The sequence below is a fragment of the Aegilops tauschii genome, chromosome 4 (genome assembly GCF_002575655.3).
Source record: "Aegilops tauschii subsp. strangulata cultivar AL8/78 chromosome 4, Aet v6.0, whole genome shotgun sequence".
NCBI classification, from domain to species: domain Eukaryota; kingdom Viridiplantae; phylum Streptophyta; class Magnoliopsida; order Poales; family Poaceae; genus Aegilops; species Aegilops tauschii.
The window spans coordinates 264,409,939-264,429,152 of NC_053038.3; positions in this window are offsets into that span (position 1 = coordinate 264,409,939).

A 19,214-nucleotide genomic window follows, 5' to 3' on the forward strand; every position below is an offset into this window, starting at 1 on the left:
AGTTGAACTCAATGTCAGTTGGGATGACAGCCTCGGCACCATATACAAGGAAGAAAGGAGTGAAGCCGGTTGACTTGTTCGGGGTAGTACGCAGACTCCAAAGGACAGCTGGCAGCTCATCGAGCCAACAGCCGGCCGAACACTCCAGTGGTACAACCAGTCGGGGCTTGATGCCGGAGAGGATGAGGCCGTTTGCTCGCTCGACTTGGCCGTTTGACTGTGGGTGGGCAACGGACGCTAAGTCCAATTGGATGCCCTGTGTCGCGCAGAAACGTGCCAGTGCTCCTTTGGCAAAATTCGTGCCATTGTCGGTGATGATGCTGTGTGGTATGCCATACCGGGTGGTGATATCTGCGATGAATGTCACGGCAGTCGGCCCGTTCAGCTTCTTGATTGGCTTCGCTTCAATCCACTTAGTGAATTTGTCCACGACGACAAGTAGAAGTGTCATGCCGCCGCGTGCCATCTTGAATGGGCCCACCATGTCCAATCCCCAGACGGCAAAGGGCCAGGTGAGGGGGATGGTTTTGAGTGCAGAAGCCGGCAGCTGTTGTTTGGAGCTGAAGACTTGGCACCCTTTGCAGCATTTGACTAATTCCTTGGCGTCTTCCAAAGCAGTCGGCCAGAAGAAACCATGGCGGAAAGCTTTGGCGACAAGTGATCTTGAGGCCGCGTGGTGGCCGCATTCACCTTGGTGGATGTCTTTGAGGATTGCTATGCCCTTCTCTGGCTCGACGCAACGCTGGAAGACTCCAGTGACGCTGCACTTAACGAGTTCTCTGTTTATTATTGTGTATGCTCCGGCTCGGCATTGAACTTGTCTTGCCGAGATCTCGTCAGTCGGCAGCTCTCTGTTTACCAAGTTGAGGATGGGTTGGGCCCATGATGGAGCTGTGACTTCTTCTACTGCCAATACGGCTACTGCGACCAGGGTGGGTGGGTTGGGTGGTGAAGAGTTGGAGTCGGCCACCGCATGTTGTGTCGTTGCAGTCCCCGGGCCGGGTTCTGAAGTCCCCGAGCCGGGTGCGACTACGGTAGTCCCCGGGCCGCCTGTCGAAGTCCCCGAGCCGCCTGTTGGGTTCCCCAAGTCGGATCTGACTGCATCAGGGGCAGGCGGTACGAAGATGGAGTCTGATTCTGGAGACGGCTTGACAGACGGTTTGAGGAGGCGTTGGAGAGAGATGCCGGTTGGTATAGCTTGTCGGGTGGAGCCGATTCATGCCAGGGCATCTGCTTGCTCGTTGTCTGCCCTTGGCACATGGAGGAACTCGCATCCTTCAAAGTATCCGCTGATTTGCTGAACGAGGAATCGGTAGCTCGCCATGTTTGCGTCCTTGGCGTCCCAATCGCCGGATCCGAGTCACCATAGCACAGGATCCGGCGGATGCCGAGCTCTTTGGCTAGTCGGAGCCCGTGTATGAGCGCCTCGTACTCGGCCACATTGTTGGAGGCGGCAAAATGAATTTGCAATGTGTATCTGAGTTTGTCGCCCTTGGGAGAGGTGAGGATGATGCCGGCTCCCAAGCCGGTGCGCATCTTGGATCCATCGAAGTGCATCCGCCAATGAGTGGAGTCGGGAGCCGGCGGTAGGTATTGGGTCTCGGCCCAGTGGACAAGGAAGTCGGCCAATGCTTGGGACTTGATGGCAGTGCGAGGCTGGTAGAAGATCGTGTAAGGGGCCAGCACAATGGCCCACTTAGCCACCCGGCCAGATGCATCCCGGCTGCCTATGATCTCAGCGAGCGGGGCAGTACATACGACCGTGATGGGATGCTCTTGAAAGTAGGGCTTCAGCTTCTTGGCGGCAAAGTATACTCCATAGCACATCTTCTGGTAGTGCGGGTAGTTTTGCTTCGAGGTGGACAGTACTTCGCTCAAATAATACACCGGCCTCTGGACTAACTGAGCCCGACCTTCTTTTGGGCGTTGGACGACAATAACAGTGCTGACCACTCGGCTAGTCGCGGCAATGTAAAGGAGCATGGGCTCTTTTTCAGTCGGCGCCGCCAAGACAGGTGGCGTGGTCAACATCTTCTTCAACTCGTGGAAAGCTTGGTCTGCTTGGTCGTTCCACTCGAAGTGGGTGGACTTTTTCATGAGTCGGTACAGGGGGAGAGCCTTCTCTCCTAGCCGGCTGATGAAGCAGTTCAGGGAGGCCAGGCACCAGGTAAACTTCTGGACGACTCGCAGCTTGGTAGGAATCTCCATTCTCTCAATGGCCTTGATCTTCACTGGGTTGCACTCGATGCCGTGTTCGGAGACCAAGAAGCCTAGAAGCTGGCTGGCTGGTACTCCGAACATGCATTTCTCAGGGTTGAGCTTGATCTGAAACCGGCGCAAGTTGTCAAATGTTTCTCTGAGGTCTTCCAGCAGGGTGCCGCGCTTCTCCGTCTTCACCACAATATCGTCGACATAGATGTGGGCATTTCTGCCGAGTTGCTTGAGGAGGCATTTCTGCATGCAATGCTGAAAAGTGGCATCGGCGTTTCTCAAGCCGAATGTCATAGTCAGGTAGCAGAAAGCTCCGAATGGTGTGATGAAGGCGGTCTTCAGGTGGTCGGCTGGATCCAACTTGATCTGATAGTAGCCTGAGTAGGCATCCAAGAAACTCAACAGCTCGCATCCGGCTGTGGAGTCTATCACTTGATCGATTCGAGGTAAGGCAAACGGATCTTTGGGGCAGGCTTTGTTGAGGCTGGTGTAATCTATACACATGCGCCATTTATTGTTTTTTCTTCAACACCAGGACTGGGTTGGCAAGCCATTCTGGAAAAAACACCTCCATAATGAAGCCGGCTGCCAGAAGCCGGGCTATCTCTTCTCCCACAATCCTTCTCTTTTCCTCCGACAGTCAGCGGAGAGGTTGCTTGACTGGTTTTGCGTCCGCTCGGACGTGTAGCTTGTGCTCGGCGAAATCCTTCGAAACACCCGGCATGTACTTTGGGGGCCATGCAAAGATGTCCCGATTCTCACGGAGGAAATCGACGAGCTCGCCTTCCTATTTGCTGTCCAGGTTTGCACCAATGATAGCAAACCTCTCCGGGTCCAGAGGTATCTTCTTTGTTTCCTTGGCCGGCTGGAAGGAGCCTTGAGCATCATATTCCTTGGGGTCAGGGGACAGGGTCGGCTGCTTGCCAGCCATGGCCACGACTCGGTCCAGCATCTTCTTTTCTTCAGCAATCACGAGGGACACGGCCAGCCGGCTGCTGGCTGCAGCACACTCGGAGGATTTCTTGTAGTCTCCGGATATGGTGATGATCCCCTTCGAACTTGGCATCTTCATCTTGAGGTAGGCGTAGTGGGGCATAGCCCTGAACTTGGCCAGGGCAGGTCGGCCAAGCAATGCATGGTAAGGGCTCTCTAGATCCACCACTTCAAACCAGATTGCTTCCCGGCGGAAGTGATCCTTGTCTCCTAAGAGGACATCCATCTTGATCTTGCCGATTGGGGAACAGGACAGGCCGGGTACGATGCCATGGAACACAGTCCGGCTTGGCATGAGTTGCTTCATCTTGATGTTCAGCTTCTCCATGGTGTCGCGGTACAGTATGTTGATGCTGCTCCCGCCATCAATCAGTACACGGGAGAAACGGGCAGGTCGCCTTTCTGTCGCGAGGGTGGCGTCTAACACCAATGCATAGGAGCCGGGAGACGGCATCACCTCTGGGTGATCGGTCCGGCTCCAGCTGATTGGCTTCTCAGACCAGTGCATAAACTCTGGGTTGTTAGAGGCGACTGCGTTGACTTCTTGGTGCTGTCGGCGCCGACTGCACTTGTCTTCGGTCTGGCTTGTAAAGACGACGTAGGCGGCGTGCTCGTCTGGGAACTCGTCTTGAATGGCTCCGACTGCTGGTCGAGCAGCCGGCTGCTGAGGGGCTGGAGGCGGCGGGCCAGCAGGTGGAGGCGGCACCAGCCCTTCGCCTTTGGAGATCCGCATGAGCCAATGACACTTCTGGGTCGTGTGGTTGGACGGCTTCGCGCCGCTGTGGAACTTGCAGGGGCATCAAGGGTTTTCTCGTAGGAGAAGCCGGCTGCCAAGCCGGCCTGCCGCCCTTCTGCTTCTTGGGCGCGGGCCGCTCTTCAGGTTGTTCGTCTTCGACTGTGGCTACTTGCCGACTGGTGGAAGGCGGCATAGGGGCCTTGCGCTTGTTGTCGTTCTGGTAAGGGCATCGACTGGAGTTGCCAGCCGGCGTATTGGGAGCCAGAGCGAGCAGCTTTCCAGAGGCATCCACTCGAAGCTCGGTCTTCATCAAGGAGTCGGCCGTGGCGTACTTGTCTGCTATGATCAGCAGCTCGTCGAGGGTAGTCGGCTCGTCGCAGAGGAGCCGGTGCTTGAGGAGGGTGCCCTATCGGCACCCGGCGGTGAAGTACTCTATGGCTTGAACCTCGTGCACCCCTTCGCAGGAGTTGCGGAGCTCGGCCCAACGCGTGAGCTAGTCGCGAGTTGATTCGCTGGGCCCTTGGACGCACAAGGAGAGCTGGCGGGGCTTGGGAGTCCGCTTGTACGTGCTGGTGAAGTTGCGGATGAAGACTTCCGTGAAGTCTAGCTAGCTGTTGATGCTGTAGGGCTTGAGGCTGTTCAACCAAGTGTGCGCCGTGCCTTGAAGCATGAGCGAGACGTACTTCACGGCAACGCGCCTATTGCCGTTCGCTATGCGGACTGCGGTGGAGTAGTTGATCAACACGTCTTCCGGCTTCACGGAGCCGTTGTATTTTGGCGTATCTCTTGGGAGCGAGAACCCTTTGGGGAAGGGCTCGTCGCGGATGCGGGGGCCAAAGCAAGGTGGGCCGACATCATCTTCTTCTTCTAGCGCCAGGGATCGCGCTAGGCGGTCGATCCGGTGGCGGGTGTCATTCTCGCCGACTCCTTCGCGGTGGCCCAGTCAGCCACCGACAGTCGGATGCGTAACAGGTGGCGGGGTGGGATATCTCTCCCCACAAGGCGGGGGAGGAGGCGGATCGCCTCGTCATTCCACAGCTCGGGGGCGGCCTTCTGCATCGCGCTCGATGGTGAGCCGAGTTCGACTGCGGCTAGCAGCCGGCTCCTTGTCTTTTCTCACGCGGGCGCCGTCTGCAGTCGGCGTCCGGGATGTCGCGCCGTGCTCTCGGCGTGGGGGAGGACTTTCAGCGCGGGCGCTGGCTTCATGCCGCTCTGCGGCCGCGTCGATCAGCTGCTGGATGCGTCTAGTCATGTAGGGGAGCTCGTCGGCCCCCAGCCCATTCAGCTCGTCTACGGCCGCCTGGGCGGCACGCAGGTTCTCGAGCGGCGTGGCGTAGACTGGGCGGTTTGCTCCCAGCATGCTGGCGATGGTCGCGCCACACTTCTTGACGAAGCCGGCTCGGCTCGGCCAGCTAGGAGGCGGCGTACCGAAGGCGGCACGGCCGACTTCGCCCTGGTGAGCCTCAGTGAGGCGTCTCATGGATGCTATCTTCTGGCCCTCCGCGACGAGGGTGAGGCGGCGTGCCTCCAGTGTCTCGGCGTCGGCGTCGGCCGGGATGGGGATGGACAAGTCGTGTAGCGCCGCTTGTAGGGTGTCGTGGGCGTTCTCGCCTGAGACGGCGCCGTGGCTGATGACCAGCACCTCGGTGACAGCACTGCTGCCACTGTCGGCTCGAGGAAGAGGGTCGTCGATGATCAACATGTTGGTGGGGAAGGCGTCAAGTGATGCCGTGTCGGAGTCGACAAGCATCGGGTCGGTGGAGCCGACCGACACCAAGTCCACAGCAAGCTCGCTGGAGACGTGAAGCTGGTTGAGGAGGCTGACGAGGCGGCTCTCGGGGCAGTCTGTGCCCGCGTCGGACGCAAGCTCGTCGGAGATGCGAGCCTCGCCAAGAAGATCGGCAAGGCAGCTCGCCGCGCAGGCGTCGTCGACGCCTTGCAGCGCGTCAGGGAAAGCGCCATCGGGCGTGGCGGGCTGGCTACGCTCGCTGGGAAGGAAAAGGGTTCCCGTCCAGAACAGGTCTCCGGACGACGGTGCACCTGGCCCCACGGGGGGCGCCAAATGTCGGGTGGTAGGTGCGACATATGCCAACGGGTGGCTTATCATTGTGGGAGCCAGTAAGACATCGCCGGTGCCTGGAAACGGGATAAGGCGAAGACATGCACGCCGGCGAATCTTACCCAGGTTCGGGGCTCTCCGTGGAGATAACACCCCTAGTCCTGCTCTGCGGGGTCTCCGCATGATCACTAGATCAACACAAGTAGCTACAAGTGGCTCATTGAGCTGTTTGGCTAGAGGAAAAAGAAGGGCTAGGCTAGCTCTCCTCTTCTCTCTATGTGATGTCTAAAACTCTAAGTGATCCACACTTTGCATGGGTGCCCTGGGGGGTTTATATAGGCCTACCCCCCAGCGGTACAATGGTAATCCGGCTGGAGGCGGGTCCTAGCCGTCAGTGTCTGTATTCGCCGGCTTCTCCACCGACCGCTGGGGCCCGCCGACTGGTGGGTCCTGCCGGCTGCCGGCCTCTTTGCCGACAGGCCGGCCCCACCGCCTGGGGGTCTTGTCGGTGGCTGGTTACTATAGCCTCGCCCCTGATGACGAGGGCTTTGTCGAGGTAAGCATGGCTACAATGCTGCCGCCTGGCGGGCTCTCACTGTAGCCTTACGTCGTCTTGTCTCCTTAATGATGCGCATACTTCGAGGGAGGGAGCTAGCCGGCCATTGGGAGCCGGCTACGCCCCAGGCCGACTGGGGGAGGCTTGACCGCCTTCGAGCGTCTCTCTGGCTGAAGTGGCCCGCCGCCCGCGGGCCGTACTATCAGCCCGTCGTGGGTGGCGTCATGGTCAACATGGCAACAGTGCCGCGCCGGATGGGGGATGGCCAACCCGTACGGCGCACTGTGGCCATGCATGCTCCGGGATTAGGGGGTGGCAGGTCATACTATAGCCACGCCCCGTCCCCTCACCATTATGAGGGTGTAGTCTTGACCGCTTCTGGGAGTCGGTCCTCTTGTGGCCGGCTTCTTGGAGTCGGTCCTCTCGTGTCTGGCTTCTTGGAGTCGACCGTCTTGTGGTTCTCTTCGGGAAGGTTTTCAGGGCCGGGTCGCCTTCCAGTAGCCGGCTTGTGGGATAGCCGGCCAGGGGAAGGCGGCCCTGTGCTTTGGATGCTTGAAGGCTCGATCGGCCTGATAATTTTTTGAAGAGCCAGGGGAGTCGGTTAGGCTACCCGTGGCCATTTACTCCGACACTCAGTGGACGCAGACCTCGGGATTTCAGAGTTGGCATCCAGAGATGAGTCCGACTTCCCGATGACCGGGAGAGTTTTGTTTGAATCCGAGCTTGCCAGTAGCATGATCGCCTCTGGGTCTCCGGCAAGAAACTCCGCAACGGGAGAGAGTCCGGCGGGGTTTATTCTCCTGTCTTCGGACAGAGTGTTCCGCTCTGGATCTAAGGCCAGAGCAGGCATGAGAGTCGATCCTTGAGTGGATCCTGATGGTGGATCCGCCGAATTTCTTTCATGTAGATGAGGAGCGGCGGCCGAGGCAGAGAACTCTTTGGAGATGAAGTCTCCTCAGATATCGACAATGTAATTCAAACTTCCAAACTTGATCTGATGACCAGGGGCGTAGCTGTCGATCTGCTCGAGGTGACCAGTCTAATTGGCACACAGAGCGAAGCCGCCAAACACGAAGAGTTGACCAGAGAGAAAAGTTTCCTCGGAAACAGCATCGTCACTGATTGCGAGTTGAGCCATCGATCCTTCTATCAACGATGCAGTGGAACTCTCAATGAAAGCACCAATGCCGGTGTCAAAACCGGCAGATCTCGGGTAGGGGGTCCCAAACTATGCGTTTGAGGATCAATGGTAATAGGGAGCAAAGGGGACACAATGTTTACCCAGGTTCGGGCCCTCTTAAAGGAGATAAAACCCTACTTCCTGCTTGATTATTTCGATGCGTATAGGGGTTACAAGAGTTGATCTACCTCAAGATTGTAATGGCTAAACCCTAGTTGTCTAGCCTACGAAAATTCTGATAGCCTCTACGGACTAAACCCTCTGGTTTATATACACACCGGAGGGGCCTAGGGTTGTACAGAGTCGGTTTGTGGGGGAAGTAAATAACATATCCGGACACCAATCCTGCCATCCACACATAGGGGAGTCCTACCGGGACACGGGGGGAAAGTCTTCTGCTTGTATCTTCACAGCCCATCAGTCCGGTCTATATCAAATAGTCCGGACACCCGAGGACCCCCTAATCCAGGACTCCCTCAATCACATGAATGATGATGATGATGAACATGCTTTTATGATGTGGACAAAGAATTTAACATCGAATTTGAGAAGACTATGAGAAATCTTAGTCTCATGAAAAATCTTCGAGAATACATGGCCGGAGGAAAGAGTGGATTCTTGATAGTGGATGCAACGATCGCATGACCGGAGATAGAGACATGTTTCGTGAGCTTGCTAAGAATGATGGTCCATGCAAGTATGTGAATTTTGGAGATAACTCCAAGGGTAAGGTACTTGGCCTAGCTAAGGTGGCCATATCCAATGATAGCTCCATTCAAAATGTTATGCTTGTTGAATCTCTTGGATACAATCTTTTTCCATATCTAGACTAGCCGACTTTGGTTTCAATGATCTATTTACCAAAGTAGATTGCCAAGTGTTTCGTCGAGATAATCATAATATGGTCTTTACGGTATCAGTAGAGGTGATCTATACATTGCTGATTTCACGAAAAGAGCCCAACCTCGTACATGTCTTTTTGCAAAATCTTCTAAAGGTTGGTTATGGCATAGGAGATTAGGACATGTTGGCATGCAAAATCTTGGTAAGCTTGTTAAAGCAGATCATATCCTTGGTGTTCATGATGTTATATTTGACAACGATACTTTGTAGTGCTTTTGAAGTAGGAAAACAAGTTGGAGGAAGTAATCCCGTGAAGAACCTTATGACCACGAGAAGACTACTTGAGCTACTCCATATAGATCTCTTCGTTCCCAATGCTTACAAGAGAGTTCGTGATAACTCTTTCGGTTTGGTCACTGTTGATGATTGTTCAAGATTTACGTGGGTGTTCTTTCTCGATGACAAATAACAGGTACATAAGATCTTCAAGAACTTCTCTAGGAAGGCCCAAAATCAATTTGAAGTGAAGATCAAGAAGGTTCGGAGTGACAGCGAAATGGAGTTGAAGAACGCCAATGTGGATACCTTTCTTGACGAAGAAGGCATCTCACATGAGTTGTTGGCTACGTACACACCTCAACAAAATGGAGTTGTTGAGAGAAAGAACTGTACCCTCATTGAGATGGCGAGAACGATGCTAGATGAATATAAGACACCAAGACAATTTTGGCGGAAGCGGTTGAGACGGATTTTCATGATACAAATCGACTTTATCTTCACAAGCTTCTTGGTAAAACGGCATACGAGCTACTCACCTGTAACAAGCCACAAGTTGGGTACTTTTGAGTATTTGGCTCAAAGTGTTACATTCTTGGTAAGCATCATTGTTTGAAATTTGCTCCTGAATCTCATGAAGGTTTCCTACTCGCATCAAACTCTCACATGTACCGTGTCTACAACAACTTCACTCAAAAAGTTGAAGAGACGGTAGATGTGAAGTTTGATGAATCTAACAGCTCGCAAGTCGAGCAATTGCCTATTGATGTAGGAGACAAAGATCCTTCGGAAGCAATTCAAGACTTGTCCATTGGCAAGATCCGTCCAACGGAGGTGAAGGAGAGTACTTCGTTCATTCAAGTGGAAGGCTCAAGTTCACGTCAATGTGAACCACAAGTTGACATGGAGGTATCCACAAGTGGAACACGCCAAGACGAAGGAAATGAGGAAGTGCAACAAGATGATCCACCTAGACCTCCTTCTCCACCTCCTTAAGCAAACAATGACACCAACAACAATGAAGAAGAAGAGGATGATGATGAGGATGCTTCACCACAACCCAAGCAAAAGCTACCTCGAGTTAGAGCAAGAGTTGACAAGCATCATCCCGTCGAACAAATTCTTGGCGACATCAGATCCGGGAGAATTACACCCTCTAAATCCCGTTTAGCTAACTTTTGTGAGCACTAATCATTCATATCTAGCATTGAGCCCATGAAGGTGATGAAGCCCTTGATGACCCCAATTGGGTGAATGTTATGCACGCAGAGCTACACAACGTTGAGAGGAATCAAGTGTGGACATTGCTTGAGAATCCCAAGGATGAACGAAACATCAACGGAGCCAAATGGGTGTTTCGAAACAAGCAAGATGAGGATGGACAAGTCATATGCAACAAGACACGTCTAGTGGTTCATGGCTACACTCAAGTCGAAGGTGTGGATTATGGTGAGATATATGCCCCCGTTGCTAGACTTGAGTCCATTCGGATTTTACTTGCTTATGCCAATCACCATGATATAACCCTATATCATATAGATATTAGAAGTTCTTTCTTAAATGGTGAAATTGAAGAGGAAGTTTATGTTAAACAACCTCCCGACTTCATTAATCAAAAGAAACCAAACCATGTTTACAAACTCCACAAAGCTCTCTATGGTCTCAAACAAGCCCCTAGAGCTTGGTATAAATGCTTGACAAAGTTTCTTCTTGAAAAAGGCTTTGAAACTGTTAAAAATGATTTAACCTTGTTTACTTAGAGAGTGAATGGTGAACTATTTGTGTGCCAAATATATGTTGATGATCTTATTTTTGGATCTACGGACCCTCTCTTTAGTGAAAAGTTTGGAAGGTTGATGTCGGAAAAGTATGAGATGTCTATGATGTGCAAACTCAAATTCTTCCTTGGTTTGCAAATCAATCAAACTAGGGATGGTACCTTTGTTTCTCAAACAAAGTATACCAAGGACTTATTTAAGATGTTCAACATGTAAGAAAGCAAAGGTATGAAAAACCCCATGCCTACTACCAGACATATTGACTTGACAAAGCATGGCAAACCCGTTGATCAAAAGGTTTATCGATCCATGATTGGTTCATTGCTATATCTATGTGCCTCCACTGCAAAAAAAAGACACATCCGTGACATTTTGGGCCGAATGAATTTTTTTCTGTCATGCTTATGACACTTCTATGACGATAATTGTGACAAAACCCGGTATCATCATAGATGTGGTGGGCTCCTACTTCTATGGCAAAAAATCATGACAGAAAATGGGCTTATCATCTTGGGCGGGCCGGAGACGCAGCTGCATGACATTCTTTGGGCCGTCCATGATGGAAAAAACTGTGGTAGAAGCGAGGGCGAGGAAAATATCGGGGAGTTCCCGGTTACGGTGGGTGGTCGGGGCCGAGCGATGCACGGAGGTTTGCGCGTTTCTCTCGTACACGTACGCGCGTGTGTGCGAGGCGTTGCGCTCTAACTGAACCCGAGCAAGGCGTTGGGCTCTAACTGAACCCGAGCGATTGCACTAGCTACATTACTGAACCCCGAGCAATCGATCCCTTGCTGTTAACTAAGCCCGAGTGATTCCTTCGCTACTGCTGCTAACTGAAGCCGATCGAACCCTGCTACCTCCTTCCCTTGATGAACAGTGAGCATTGTTGGGGGGTTTGGATGAATAGTTCCGGTGGGGGGTTGGATGAACAGGACCTCGTGGTAGTAGAGGCTATTGCCGCTGGATGAACAGGACCCCGATCGAGCCGGTTGGGGGTGGATGAACAGGACCCCGTGGAGGGCTGGATGAACAGGACCCCGTGGAGGGCTGGATGAACAGTAGCCGGTGGAGGGCTGGATGAATAGTAGCCCGTGGAGGGGTGGTTGAACAGGACCCCGTGGAGAGGGCTGGTTGAATAGTAATCGGTGGAGGAGCGGTGGAGGCTGGATGAACAGTGGCTGGTGGAGGCAGGAGGGGAGACGCCATGGATGAACAGACGCAGGTGGAGGCTGGACGAGGTCGACAGTGGATGAACAGTAGCCCATGGAGGCTGGAGGAGGTGGACAATGGAGATGAACAGTATCCTGTGGAGTCCCGTTTTGCGGTACACCACACCCCTCCCGATCAACAGGACCCCCATTTCGACCGTAACGCTCCAACACAAGTCTGTTTCCTCCGTTTTACGGTATGCCACACCCCTCCCGATCAACAGGACCCCGTTTCGACTGTAGGAGGTCCAAGAGAAGTCTGTTTCCTCCGTTTTGCGGTACGCTAGACCCCTCCCGATGAACAGGATCCCGTTTCAACCGTGGCCGGTCGAACACAAGGCCGTTTCCTCCGCTCTGTGGTATGCCATGCCTCATTTCGATCGGTTGTTCCGTCCAAGCAGGTTGGCTCCCGATGAACATGACGTGTTCCATTGCCTCCCGATGAACACGACGCATTCTGTTGCCTCCCGATGAACACGACGACTCAGTTTCTCCGTTCCGACCCAGCCATGTACACGAGCCCTGGCCGTACGTATGCGCGAGTAAGCATCCGAGACCCTGCATGTATGTACGTAAGTGGCCGTATTTACTTTCTTGCACCCTCGCCGTTGTACGTACGTGTACACGATATTAACGGGACTGCGTGACAAGCTACGCGCGCGCCTCAACTACGACACGTGCGATGGCCCGTCCGGTGGGTCCCTGCTGTCAGGTGCAGGAATCATTATTTTCCGCGTAATAAGGAGGCACTTCCTTGCTGTGGCCGTGGACCCAGCTGTCAGCCTCTCCACGTACAGTACTCTTCTGATGGAAGTCGTTCCTTGACCATGTTGACCACGTCGCGCCGAGAGCACCAGGGTGGTGGACGATGGCGAGGCCTTGGAAGGAGACGACGCGGAGCTGGGGAAGATGCGGCAGTGGATGCCCACACGGAGAGGAGTACGAGGGTTCACTGGTTCGGCTGCGGTGTGAGGCTGCCGTCGCCGCAGAATAACAGGGGGTGTGGGTGAGTAGAGGGATGGCCTGGCTAGTGGTGGGAGTAGTAGGGGGCGGTGAGGCCTCCACGACATCACAGCCGGCCACGGGAGGCAGGAGCACGCGGCATGACCGGCGCTGGTTTGGGCGGCTGGAGCAAGAAGACCAGAGGTTGAAGAAGCACTACGGCCGTTGGATGGACATCGTACGATCACTGGAGCTAGAATCGTTCATATTCACTAAGTTGACAAAGCCCTCCGTCCCTGTCAACTTAGTAGGCCCACAAGTCAGGCTCCCACTAGGATGGGTCCCAGCTAGCAGGGGGGTATTCATTTTTTTGTGCGTAATAAGGAGGCACTTCCTTGCGTGCGAAGATATAGCTGGTGGGTCCGACCTGTCAGCGGGGGGAACATTTTTTTGCGAAATACAGAGGCCCTTCCGGTGGGTCCCAGCTATCAGGTGGAGGAATCATTATTTTGCGCGTAATAAGGAGTCATTTTCTTGTGTGCGGCCGTGGACCTAGCTGTTAGCCTCTCCACGTACAGTCCACTTCCGATAGATGTCGTTCGTTGACCATGTTGACCACTCCGCGCCGAGCGCATCCAACGTGGTGGACGACGGTGAGGCCCCAGACAGCAACTGTCACAGCCCTAGCTCAGCCCCTGTTGCCTTTGTTTGATCTTCATGTCATCATGTTTAAATTCAAGAAATTCTAAATGGGGATTAGTAAACCCTAGCACCAAATGAAATTCAAATAGGTTCAAATAAAATATTTTTCAATGACCTAGAATGCCATTTGGAAATGTTCATGATTTCTGATAAAGGTGAAAACCTCTGCCAGAAATGATGAACATATTTATAGATCATTCCTGGATTTTTGAATTAAATCACAAAGTATTTGAATTTGGCATTTAAATGCTATAAATATTTTAAATGCTCAAATAATTCTGAAACTAAATGAGGGCTATTGGAAATAATTCTACAAGTGCCCACAAATATTTCCAGGATTTTATGAAATGATTTAGTATTTTTACTAAATCAAAATAGAGCAAATAAATAGAAAACATAAAGAAAATAGGAAAGAGAGAGAGAGGGCACTGACCTGGCAGCCCACTTACCTGGCCAGCTGGCGGCCCGGTAAGACAGCCCATCCCACCAGGGGTAGGGGCGTCTTCCTCCCCGTGCCAGTAGGATGCCGCGCGCGTGGTCACCGCATGCTGGCACGCGCCCGAGCCACCTCCTGCTTCTGCCGACGCTAGAGTCTGGCTGGAGACGCCACGCCACCTCCCCGACCCGCTCGCACTCTCCCCGTGCTCCTCTCCCCTCCTCTGCTCTCTCACTGCAGCGCACCCGAGCATGCTCGCTGCCGCCGCTCGCAGCCACCACAGCCACCGGCCACCATATTCCCCACCGACGCGCCAAGAAGCTCCGCCACGACGCCCTCTTCCTCCTCGTTGAGCTACGCTTCACCGGGAACTCTACATCGCCATCCCACCATCGTCTTCCTCCTCGGATCGCCGGAGTACCCGCCGTTCCGCCTGCACCGGACCTTCCCCGAGGCACAGAGACCTCCGCCGGCCTCGCTGTGAGCTCCTCCGCCTCTTCCCCTCGCTCCCGTGCTCAGCTTCTTGCCGTAGCCATTGTTTTGATGATGACCGAATCACACCGCCCCTGAGCTCCTCGCCGTTGTGGCCACAGCCACCGTAGCCCCCAACCGAGCTCACCCATGTGCTCGCCGTGCCGCGTAGGTGCCGTGGGAGCCAAGCATGCAACGCCACGGCCACCATAGCCTCGTTCCCGAGTGTGCCCGAACTCCGGCCGCCGCCGAGGTCGATGCCGCGCTCAACTCCGGTCGTTCCAGCCCCTCCCGCTTGCACTGCTAGATGCGCGCGAGCCTCAGCTGCGCGTAGCACTAATCCGCCGTCCAAATGGTCGCCTATGGGCCACTTCCGACGCGCTCCGCCGCGTCTGGACTCGCCGGCGTTGAGCCGCCGGTGGGTTTGACCCATTTTGACCCCGGCTGGACCCCACCTGATTCCATGACATGTGGGGTCAGCCCCTAACTGAATTAGTTTAGGTTTTAATTAGTGCTAATCACCACTGTTAGGGGTTAATCACCTTGCTAACTAACTCTGTGTCATTGACATGTGGCCCCATGCCCTTAACTAACCTTGGTTAGGATTAGATTAATGTTATTTAACTTGGTTAGTTAGGTTAGTCACTGACCACTGGCCCCCACTGGTCAGGTTTGACCTGGAGCGGTCAGTTGACCTGCTGAGCTCATCTTGACGTCATCCTAACGCTATAAGTATTTTACGGGATTTTAAAATAAATTAGAAATGATTTGTTTATTTCACAAAATATCCAAAACTTCTAAAATTCATAGAAAATAAACCGTAACTCCATATGAAATAAGTTATATATGAAAAATGATCAAAAAAATATGAGGAATCTGTTTGTGGCATTGTCATGCATGTTTGAGCAACCTAAAGTTGCTGTATATGACAATTTGATTAAATGGCATTTGATGTCTTACATGGAGTTTGAATTTGAACCTTTGGTTCAAACCAACTTCATTTAACATGGTTGCTAGTTGCATTAGCTCGATCAACAGCATATTGCCATGTCATCATCATGCATCATATTGTTGCATTGCATTAATTGTGTTCCTTCTCTGTTGCCAGTATTTGTCCCCTCTCAGTAGACGTGGCTCCGACGATGAGATCGATGAACCCGATGAAGAACTATACTATCTTCAGAAGTGCCAGGCAAGCAAAACCCCCTTGTTCATTCCGATACAATCCCACTCTCTCGCTTCTGCTCTCTTTTACTGCATTAGGATAACAACGATTCAACTGTTACATGTTGCGGCAGTTGAACCCCTTTCCTCTGCATGACCTGTCATTGCCACAGTAAATAGATGAAACCCACTAGCATGAGTAGGAGTTGTTTGAGCCCTGATGTGCCTACTCATTCATGCTTGATTGTCATGCCTGCTACTGCTTAGAGTTGAGTCAGGTCTGATTCATAGGGGATGAATTGGAATGGTGATGAACATGTCCTACTGTGTGTGAGCTAAGTGTGTGAACACGATTTGGTAAAGGTAGCGGTGAGAGGCCATGTAGGATTACATGGTGGGTTGTCTCATTGAAACCGTCCTCAAGAACTGAGTTATGTGTTTGTGATCCATGAACAGCTACTACCACGCGTTGGGCCCAAAACCAATGGACCCTCTCGACTTATTAACCGCCCCTGTCCTCTGTCCGGGAGTTGCAAGTAGTTTCTGGTGTTTGTAGTATCCTGGAGGCCATGCGCAGCGCTGACCCGAGGGGTGGACTGTGATGCGGTAGGGACGTGGCACGGTGTACGGGGACACCCGTTTGGTGCCTCGAGAACCCTACACACATTGTTCGGGGCCGTATGTGGAAACCTCGGTTGGACTCCCTGCGGATGGAACCTGAATAAGCGATAAACTTTGACTAGGGACTTGTGTGGTTAGTCAGGTCATGGCCAACACCCTCGCTGGGCTTCCACTTGAAGGTTGTTGAGTACATGTCGTGTCAACGGCGATAAGTGGTGAGAGAGTGTGTGAAGAAGTACACCCCTGCAGGGTTAACATCATCTATTCGAATAGCCGCGTCCGCGGTAAAGGACCTCTGGGTTGCCTATACAGTTCATACACAAGTGAAAGTGGATACTCTAAAATGTGCAAGATAAGCATGAGTGCTATGGATGGCGTTCTTGTAGGGAGACATGAGCGGATCCACAGTGGTGTATTGATGTGGTGAATATGTGGACTCGTGTGCGCCACCTCAAAAGATTTACTTGCAGTCGTAGTTCAGGATAGCCACCGAGTCAAAGCTGGCTTGCTGCAGTTAAACTCCTCCACCCCCCCCCCTTTGTTGATACTGATGCATATGTAGCTAGTTATGATGTAAGTCTTGCTGGGTACATTTGTACTCACGTTTGCTTAATTTATGTTTTTGCAGAGAGACTTCAGTCTCACTAGTAGTTCCGCGTGGACTTCGACGTTTAGCTTGTTACCTCAGCTACGGTCTTGTGCCCTCGGCAGGGTCTTGTAGATAGTCAGGCTTCTTAGCCTTTTCATTTGTAGTTGTCTATACTTAGACAAGTTAAGCTTCCGCATGTGCTTGTTGCTTGTATGACTTGAATGATGGGTCATCAGACCCATGATTGTAATATCTGGCTCTTCGGAGCCTAATGAATAAATACTTTGAGTTTTCGAGTTTTGTTGTGATGCCATGTTGTATTTGCACATATCGAGCATATTGTGTGTATGATTTGAAATGCTTGGTATGTGTGGGATCCGACAACCTAGTTGTTTATCCTTGGTAGCCTCTCTTACCGAGAAATGTCTCCTAGTGCTTCCACTAAGCCATGGTAGCTTGCTACTGCTCCGGAACACTTAGGATGGCCGGCATGTGTCCTTCGTTCTGTGTCTGTCCCTACGGGGAAATGTCATGCGGTGTCTACCGGAGTCCTGTTAGCTTGCTACAGCCCGGACTCACTCGCTGATGACTGACACGTCCATTGCTGGGTCATGGAGCCTGTCCATGTAAGCTAGTGCCACTTTGGGTTCATGACTAGTCATGTCGGCCCGGGTTCTCTGTCATATGAATGCTAGCGACACTATCATATACATGAGCCAATAGGCGCAAACGGTCCTGGGCCAGGTAAGGTGGCACCCGTGGGGATACCGTGTGTGAGGCCGCAAAGCGATATGATGTGTTACATGCTAGATCGGTGTGACTTGGATCGGGGTCCTGACAGCAAGGAGTCGGAGATGGGAAGACGCGGGAGCGGAGTCGCAGACGGAGAGGTGTACGAGGGTTAACTGGTTCTGGTGCGGTGTGGTTCGGCAGTCGGTGGAGAAGAACAGGAGGTCTGGAGGGGTGGATGGATGGCCTAGCCGACGGTGGGGTAGCGCTTCACAACGAACCGTGCTAAGCAGAGCTGCTAGTAGCAGGAGGCAGGAGCAGGTGGTCCCGGCGGTGCTGGAGGAAGAAGACGAGAGATTGAAGATGGAAGCCGGTTGTTGGATGTCAACCCAACGGCTAACGATGTCAGAATCATTTGTTGACTATGTTGACAATGACTTGCGTTGGCTTTGACCTATTGGCCCACATTTCAGCCTCCAAAAATGTGGCACGTATTCAACCCATCTTTTCAGAATTTACAATCAATTTAATCTCTTTTTTAGAATTATAGTCCATTTGCTGGGCTGGGTGAACAAATAATGTAGCGTCCATGCGGCCCATTTATTTTTTTCCTAAAAAATTACAGGCCATTTGCAGTTTCTCGAAATACACGATTTTGCTGGGCTGCTTCTAATTATAATGTTGGGTTGGGCGCAGCAATGTTATCAAAAAATAAACAGGGGCTGAGCATTTTGTTATAAATATATTTAAATAATAAGTGATTTATTATTACATTGGTCCTTAAATCTTACCAAGCTTTTGTACCAAATCACCGGTATTTTCGTTGCCAAAAAAATCTAGGATTTTATTGTTAAGAAATTATTTTTATAAGTTAATAAGATGTGGGGTATTGTTTTCTTACATATGTAAGTATCTGTTAAATATATGATGACAATAATAATAATATATAATAACATATAAAATAATTTAAATATATATAATATAGTTAGAAGGGAAACATAAGTTGGAGCAGGCGTTCCTATTCTTATATAGAAAAATAAAACAGACCTTTGCGTTTTCTTCAAAAAAAATACATAAATTGGGCTGCCGATATTTCAGGAAAAATAAAACTTTGGATGGGAGGTCCATAGGCCGGTCGATACATGACGGCCCTCAAGAAAATACAAACCGGCATGTCGTGGGATGCGCATGTTAAAAAAGAAAGCCTATACGGGGCAGCCCATAACCCAGGTGATACTTGCTGCCCCAGTGATAATAAATGATACCTGCCAGCTCCCCAGCTTCGTTGTGAATTTATCTCCTTTAGTAACTACGTTGAAGCACCTAAAAAATGTAACTATGTTGACAAACCCGTGGGCCCCAACGTCAGTATAGCATTAGGAGGAAGTATTTTTTCAATGAGGCACTTGCTTGCGTACGGCCATAGACCTGGTGGGTCCCGACTGTCCGCCTCTGCACATACAGTCCTCTACAGGTTCCTCTCGTTTGTTCAGCATGTTCACAACGACAGACAACGGCGCCGCGGCGAGCACACAAAGGCGCAGGAGGAGATCAGACCACCTGAGGAAGTGCCTTATTTGTAACAAAAGTACTGAACTAGCCCAGTGGCCAAGTGACACTACCTGATAGCTATTCCGCCCGGGTTCGATTCCACCTGATGCAGGGAAAATATCTCCAAATTTTTTGCCTCTGCCATTATTGACATGTGGGTCCCCATTGT